This window comes from Vidua macroura, chromosome 5, assembly GCF_024509145.1.
Source record: "Vidua macroura isolate BioBank_ID:100142 chromosome 5, ASM2450914v1, whole genome shotgun sequence".
Taxonomy (NCBI): Eukaryota; Metazoa; Chordata; class Aves; order Passeriformes; family Viduidae; genus Vidua; species Vidua macroura.
Genome location: NC_071575.1, coordinates 47,604,042 through 47,612,006, shown reverse-complemented (window position 1 = coordinate 47,612,006; position 7,965 = coordinate 47,604,042). Strand labels below are relative to the sequence as shown.

Genomic DNA, 7,965 nt, shown 5'->3' with positions numbered 1-7,965 from the left:
ATTCATAGTGTATTGGAATGTGACAAGGAGAGAATTTTAGACTTCAGTGAAGCACAACTAGCTAATAATAATTGCATAGTTTACTTATGGATGTAAATTTGCATGGGTTCCTCAGGGCCAGTAAAGCCAAGAACCCAAAAAATTTTCTTTCCCAAGTCTGCAACAAAATCATGCAATTATGTACACAAAAACCTACAGTTAATTCTAGATGGATAATTTTTTACCCAAGTGGTAAATGTGTACAACTCAGGCTTAAATATGGTATAATTCAGGCACAAACTCCTTTCCATACCTAAGTAAGACTAAGTAATCGCAGTCTATCTGTTCCACTTTTTCTTCCTGCTCTGCTTCTTCATTAACTAGTCCAGCACTTATCCCGAGTGCTCCAGAGGCAGCTCCTCTTTTAGATTCTTCATGAGTTCAACTGTCTGAATGAACAGAAACCATAATTGTCTACTGTACGTACCAGGATCTCCTTGAATATACCTGTTTTTAAGTACATTGACGGTGCATCCTTCGGTAAAACTACAGTGTTCAGGATTACATACACTTAGCCATTTATCAAAGGATAGTGTAAGTATAGCTTCATGCTCTGATACATCCAGATATTTTTCTCTGCAACTCCTTGAGCCATTACCTGTCAACACACTCTTGGGTAAAAGTGGATCTTGTTAGTGGATGTAATTTTTTGGTACAAAAATATATATATCAGTGGCATCATATGTAATGAAGATACACAGAATATCATTTGAAGGATAGCCTTGTTCTTCTGACTTCATTAATCAAAAAGTCTTGTGGAATAGACATAATTAGGATTGCTCAAGTATTTTATTTCTTCCTGGGATTGAAGCACTAATTGTCACATTACGCCCCAGCCATTACTTCTAGTCCCAGTCCAATCTCTCTCTTTTCCCCAGCCTTGCTTCTTCCCTAGCCACAAGCTTCAGTCCAGCCATAGAGAAGGGACAGCAGCCGGCCGAGGGGGAAGGCTTCACTGTAGGTTTGCTGGCATTGTGGAAGGGTATTTAGCAAGGCCCTGGCCTCATTCAATTCCTTTTGCCAAGAGCCTGCTCTCTGACCATGGCACATTCTGGCGCCAGGATGCTACATTTCCCTCTGTGTATCCTCTTCATGGCTGGGTTTTTAACTCCACAAGTCACAGTTTATCCTGCACACGTGGCCATAGGTTGCAGTTGTGTATGGGTGGACACTGGAGTGGCAGGGCAGACTAAATCTCCATCTCATTAAGATTTGTGGACATTCCTACTAATGCAGCAATGTTACTGAGACACTTGGAGAAGGGTGGTTTGTTGACATATTGCAAAAGCATGTACTTTTGCCAACAGGTAGTTAAACTATTAAAGGCAATGTTCTCATTCCTGTAAATGAGCTCATTGCCTTAGTCTAGGAGGAAAGATGTATATAGACAAGAAATGGATTCAACCATTTTTTTTTTTTATAAGGTCCTATTAGTTTGCCAAGGTTGAAGGATCATATTTATATATATAGGTTGGTTCTGGGAATAGACTTTTTTTGAGTTTGTGGTCAGATAGAACCAAAAACTGCTTCCCATAGGTATGCTTTCCCATCTACTAGGATAGCTTCTTTCCCTAAGCTACTTCTGAATAATCATTTTTTCATCACCTTATTTTCTCTACTTTTCTCTGGTCACTGGATACTTTATTTTTCATTTACTGCAATATTTTTCATGTGTATTTCGAATCTACTTCTTAAACTCCTTAGTGATTTAATGTAATTCATATGACTTTGATTTCTTTCCAGAATTGCAGCCAAAAACATATTTCTTATCCTCTCTTTGATGTTTTGCTTTAGGGGAATGTTCTTTAGATGGACTATTCTTAAATGACACCCTCTGTGGAGACTCTATTCCTTTCTGTAAGTACATTTTAAGTTCCTTCTTAATAGTGAACTCTAGTATTCACCTTTAATGTCACCCTGCTTATCACATCAAAGTAGCGTTTGTCCATAGTGCTCCACTGAGGTGTGATGAACAGTACGCCTGACAAACATCCAAAGAAGTGCATGTGAGTTCATTTCAGTGGGGTATCTCCTGAAATCACACCCTGCTTGAAACAGAATTAACTGCACTCCTTTTCAAATTAGCAAATTAATGTCCAAGCTGAAATAACAGGATCTCTTACCAAACTCCTGTCTAGAGGAATACAACTCTTCAGAATACCCTGTGGTGAGATACATGAAGCCTGGAGAGAACTGAGCTCCTCTGAAGCCTTGTAGACTGTCTCCTGGGTGGGAATGGCAGGGTGCCATGGCTAGTCGGCACTGCTTCTCCAAGCACAGGTCCTAGAGGCCCCTGACTGTCCTTTGTGCTGAGTCTCACTATTTTTGAATCATAGGAAGGTCAGATATTTCAGATCACAATCTCGCTAGAGATGACTAAGTGTTTTCATAACATATGCATTCCTCAGTAGCCTGCTACCACTGTAATTCATGCTGTTCAACCCCTAAAGACTGATTCTGAAATAGTGTCTTCCCCAGGCAAGCACCTCCCCAGCTGAAGAGTTCAGAGCACCCGGGCAAGGGCAGACCGACGAGTGTTGCTCCAAAGGCACCCTCAGGGCTGATGTGTTTGACATTGTTTTGCTTACACTTTCTGCTGCAAATCAAGATGACACTTAGGAAATTAATATATAAAGCCCATTTATTGACCCACTACATCCCGTTAGCAGCTCACAGACCAGCTGGAAACACTTGCTTGCCAAAGCTTCCTACTGACATCATGAAAGGATGAAGCTTTAAATCAGACCAAACAGAGATATTTTTTTAACCTTTTTTCCCCACATCTCCTCACTTTTCCCTCACCAGTGTTGCTGGCCATGGCATTTGGTAACCCAGCAAAGAAGTATTCTTAGAAAAAAATGTGAAATCCATCAAATTTTAATGCCCATTTGAAACCATTCAAAAAATGGCATACACAAAATAAGGGTTTTCATTGTAATTTTCAGTGATTAAATATATATCAGAAGGATGTCACACGGACCCTGCAGCAAAAATTTAATGTTTGGAGGGGGAAGTATATACATATGTTCTTTAATAGAACATTTTCTCTGCACTTTGACCACAATACACTTATCGGTAAAGATAATTTTTCAAAAATAATTGCTGTTGGAGCTGTTCATAGTATTAGTTTTCATAAATTCATCCAGTTATAATTAATATGTGCCTTTCAAGGACCTAAAAGAGAAGGCATTCAATATTTCTTGCCTCTAATTTTAGTATGATCTGATTTTCCTCTGGTTGCCTTTCCAAACACCTGGGGCCAGCCATATGAGTAAATTAGATTGTGCTAAAATGCATATTAATGAAGCTCAAGCAATGACTCCCTAAAGGGACAGTAAAACTATATATAGCTCCTTTTTTTTCCCCCTCTCTTGGTAAATGTGCCTTTCAACACATTTAGATCCAAGTAAAATCATGCCATTTTGGAATAGCCAAACAAAACAAATCAAAACAAAAAATAGCAAAGAAACTGTTAAAACAAAAACTGAGAAGCCCGTTTATTTGAAGCATCTAAATGATCACTCCTTTTAATACTTGCATTTTAAAATTGTTTCCTATTAAAAATTAATTTTCTATTAATTGATTTATCCAATGAGAAAAATAGAATATCAAGACATTTGGGCTAGTAAGAAGTGGCATACTTTTAAATCTCCTATGGCAACCTCTGCATTCTCTTCTCCATTAAAAAAAAAACCCAATTGCTCATTATAATGGATAGCTGTGGAGGGCAACAAACAATTAACACATGTGACTCAGTACACAGACTGAAGAGTTTTGGAAAAGAACACAGTACTAAATCTCAGTTCTTCAAGAAAGTCCAGTGAGGCTATCAGGGATTGTCTACAACAGCATTTTGGTCTGGACAAGGTGGGTGTTTTTTAAGTGGATCATTGCTGACTGTGCCTTGCTTCACACCACAGAGTGGTCAAAGAGCACACAGACGTGATTCCTGGAGGAGAAACTAAACTAGAAGATAGACTCAAAAGGCACATTGAAAGTGCCCTGACTGCTAATGGGCATTCAGCTCACAGAAAGAAACTAAGTGAAGTCCAAAATGGAAATCTCCTAAATGTGTTGGCACTGGGTCCTCAGCACCACTTTTAAGCCACGTAGATGCAGAGGAAACTGCCTGAATGACTAGGGAAGCCCAGGTTGTCATATCAGAGAAAAATTGGTTTGGTTATTAAAACAAAGGACTAGAAAGGATGTAACTCAGTTATTAACTCCAATTATTTGGAGCAGGAAGGGAACAGAACTACCAAGTCACAAAACAAAATGACATGAAAACAAGTATTAATTACTTACATCTTAGAAATTAGAAGGAAGATCTAAACACAGATCTAAGGATTACAAAGAATATCTAAACAAAACTGAACTTTTGCAACAGCCTTTCAACTGGAATATCATGGCTCAGGAGAGCTCCAAATGTTTTTAAAATGCAGTTTGTGGAAGGAATTGTATAATATTTTTTTTATTTGTATAAGTGTAGGAGGCAGAATATGAGAGTTTAATCTGTTTGAAAGTGATGATTCATTTCTAAGCATTTTCAAAGCACTTGTTTAAGTTCTCTTTCTTGCTATAATCAAACCACTTTTTAAACAGGTTCAAGTAATTTTAAGTGCTTTTCAGTGTAAAAGGAGAGGGGAAATATAAGATAGTTTATCACTAAAAAAGAATTGAGCAGATCTTTAGGATGAAGAATAATACCTCTGCTAAACTGCATTTTTGTTAATAGCTTACAGCATTCTCTGCATTTCTCTCTTTTAAGGTACTGCAGTACCTGTATATAATGGGAAACAATTTCAAACATTTTCTTTACAAACAGTGTAATGGTCATACAATTGCAGCTTGTGGATCTGCATGCCAGTAATTGCTAGTCATCAGTCCTGCCCAGTTATGTATTTATTTTTATTGCACATTGTAAAGCATATCAGAGGAGGCAATCAAGAACAGTGGCACTCAGATTCAGTGGCTACTTTTCCAAGAGTTGTCTGCCAGCCAGAGGCTTTGCCATGATGATTTTCAATTAGAAAGTGGAGCTGTGTATTCAAGAAGCTTTCATAGAGTTATTCAGGTTTTCATTTTCTTCTGAGCACCACTTCAGAGCCAACAATTGAAAATACAGGATAAAACTTCTCTCTGTATTTAATGAAATTTACTTCTTTCATTCCACTCTTCTCTCCCAGTGAAATGAAAATTTTAACTGTGCCAAAGCCTTACTTGTTACTTTAGGAACAGGACTCAATTTTACAACTACTGACATTTCATTTTGAGGGTGTTATTATTACCATTATTTGCTTTCTTCCCCTAATGCTTGTGCTGTTTCCTTCTCTCTCCTCAAATACCCACCCTCTTGCTTTTCTCTTTGAAGACAATCCCAGCTTCCCCTTGCCACTGTGGGTAATGTTTGGAGTTTATTGGTTTCCACCACCAAGAACTGCAGGAACAAGTATCTGCTATCTGCCTCTCCTCTCCTTCCTCACTACTACTTATCTCTAGGAGCAGGCAAAACATGTCTGTCTTCTCCTGAGGCTGAGCACAGTTCTTGAGGTAGGTATCCTGGTGGGAAGTGATCATTTGTTCCCACTGATTCCTCTGGAAACCCAGGACACTGGCGAAATTTGACTCACTTATGTGCTATCCATCCTTGATGTGGATAAAATCAGAATTAACACTGTCCTTTCCAAGAGGTAATGATTTTGCAAAGGTGCTGAGATCATTCATGATGAAATGGGCAATGAAATGGTAGAACAAAGGCTGCCCACAAAGGCCAAGAATTCTCTCACTCAGAAGCAGTCCATGGGCACTACGAAGGAAAATCTGTGATTTCAGTATGTTCTCCCAGGAATGAAACATTAAATCAGAGCTCTCATAGAGTTTCCTGAAACTCTGCTCTTATTCTATAACAATAGGATGGTTTAATTCGGCTTTGAAAAATTAAAATGCCAAAAAATAAATTTGTGCATATATTAATAAATGTAGAATTTCAAACTGAAAATAGTGACAAAGCAAGATTTAGCTAAGATTTTTTTATTACATCTGACAGTGTCTTTCTATAAAAGTAATTCCAGGTCAGTTAAATTACTCTTGGAAAAATTAAAACTTCTGCAGAAATATGTAAGACCTTTAATTTCTCATCTTTTATGTTTCAGTTGTATGGCAAAACATTTTGCTAAAGTAATTTTGTGCATTTAACTTTGAAGCAGTTTTAAAAAGTCAATTATATGCTTTTAAAATATAGCACATGAAACGATACTTCCATCAACATGCAGCAGTTGCCATAAACAGCCTTAATTTCCAGTCTAAATTAGTGCTCTAAATATATTCAGAAAAATTAATGCAATGGAAAATTATAGACCCCAAATTGTATATTTATTTATTGCAACATGTTTCACTTGCATGTCATCTGCCATTCATACAAGGTTACTTCAAGTTTAGTAATTTTTCCCTTTTCATGCTCAAATTGAGAGGAAGACATGTCTCCAAATGTTCATAGCTGAGTTGGAAACCATATTTTGGACTAATCTGTTCACTAATCAGCAATATTATCTCCTATATATCATACATTATAATTTCATTTAAATTGTTACTGCTGTGTTCAGCTGTTTAAGACTTTAAGTCAACAACAAGTAAAAATTGCTTTTTCAGATTATGTGTGGGCTGATTTTGAATCAGCCAGCCCTACGAAGTGAGCTGAGGTGCAGAGAATCACCAGTACATGTGCAGGGGTTTTCTCACTGTCTGTCTCCTGGTAACAGCTTTATAATTGGTTTTGGAGTGGTACATAGTGCAGGCAGTCTGAACTGGGGCACTACTGAGACTGGCTTCCCTGAGAGAGGGTTGTATTCTTTGAGGACAGGATTTCTAATAGCAAGGAAAACCCTATTAGATAATGATATACCATTGAACATCTCAGGTTGGGACAATAGAAAGTAGATTACCTCCCCCAGCAATTGCAAATGCTGAAAATCAGAAGTGGTGAGGGGTAAAATTTATTTCATTGTCCTAAAAAAGAGAAGGCTTTTACTTTATTACAAAGTAAGGCCTGGTTTCTATTAGACAGCAGACTGTCCTTGATTTTCCAGATTATTTTAAAATTAAGCCTTTTTCTCTTCTTTTAGACATTGTAGCTTATTATAAAGAGAAACCTTAATTGTTCAGTATGCCACCTGCTTGACAGAACAGAATGAGGAACAATTACTGGCTGTGGATTCCATATGGAGCTGGAAAAGACAATGAAAAATGAAGCAAGTTATGTTTTATACAGGAAAATGAAAATAAACAATTTATGAACACCATAATTAATAGCTCCCTTTGAGATATAGTTGTTTTTTTTTTTTAATTATGTTTCACAATTGAATTCCAGTCACCTCACCTTCTTTCTGGTGCCTCAAATCTCTCACTTGTCACACTTTCATATGGTGTGGGGAGCTGAGGGTGGGAATGGGTACCAACATACTGAGGATCTTCTGTCCCTGCATGTCCATGTGAGCCAAAGAGAACTGGTCTGCTCATCCCAGGGAGAAGAAGGCTTTGTGAGGAAAACATGTTATGTGCTGGTCGCTTATAGGAACTCCTTAAACATCATTAAACTGATTGCATTCCCAGATGTGGCTAATGCCAGTTGAACAGGTCAAAGGCTGGTTGTGAGGAGCTGAAGTAATCACAAATATGAAACTGGAATAAAAATGCAGAAATAAAGAGAATAAGATTACATATAGTAATGACAAATGAATTACAAATATGGTTGAGTCACTGCAAAACCTGCTGACTCTTCCACATCACCTCTGTCCCTTCTTCCAATTACTTCAATTACTCTGCGTGATTAAAATATTCACTTTGTGTCATGTCTGACATCAAGTAAGAGGAATTTGGAAAATCTCACCCAGGATTTTTTGGTCTTTTGTCAAGACCAGGTGCCTCCAA

At 37.7% G+C, this 7,965-nt stretch overlaps 1 long non-coding RNA gene across 1 annotated transcript; it reads left to right on the top strand.

The window, feature by feature from the left end:
* Nucleotides 1–1,734: 1,734 nt before the first annotated feature.
* On the top strand, nt 1,735–7,294 carry LOC128807966 (uncharacterized). The gene is made up of 3 exons (XR_008437333.1): nt 1,735–1,896; nt 5,411–5,589; nt 7,161–7,294. It is a non-coding gene; the product is annotated as an uncharacterized LOC128807966 (long non-coding RNA).
* The last annotated feature ends 671 nt before the right edge of the window (nt 7,295–7,965 follow it).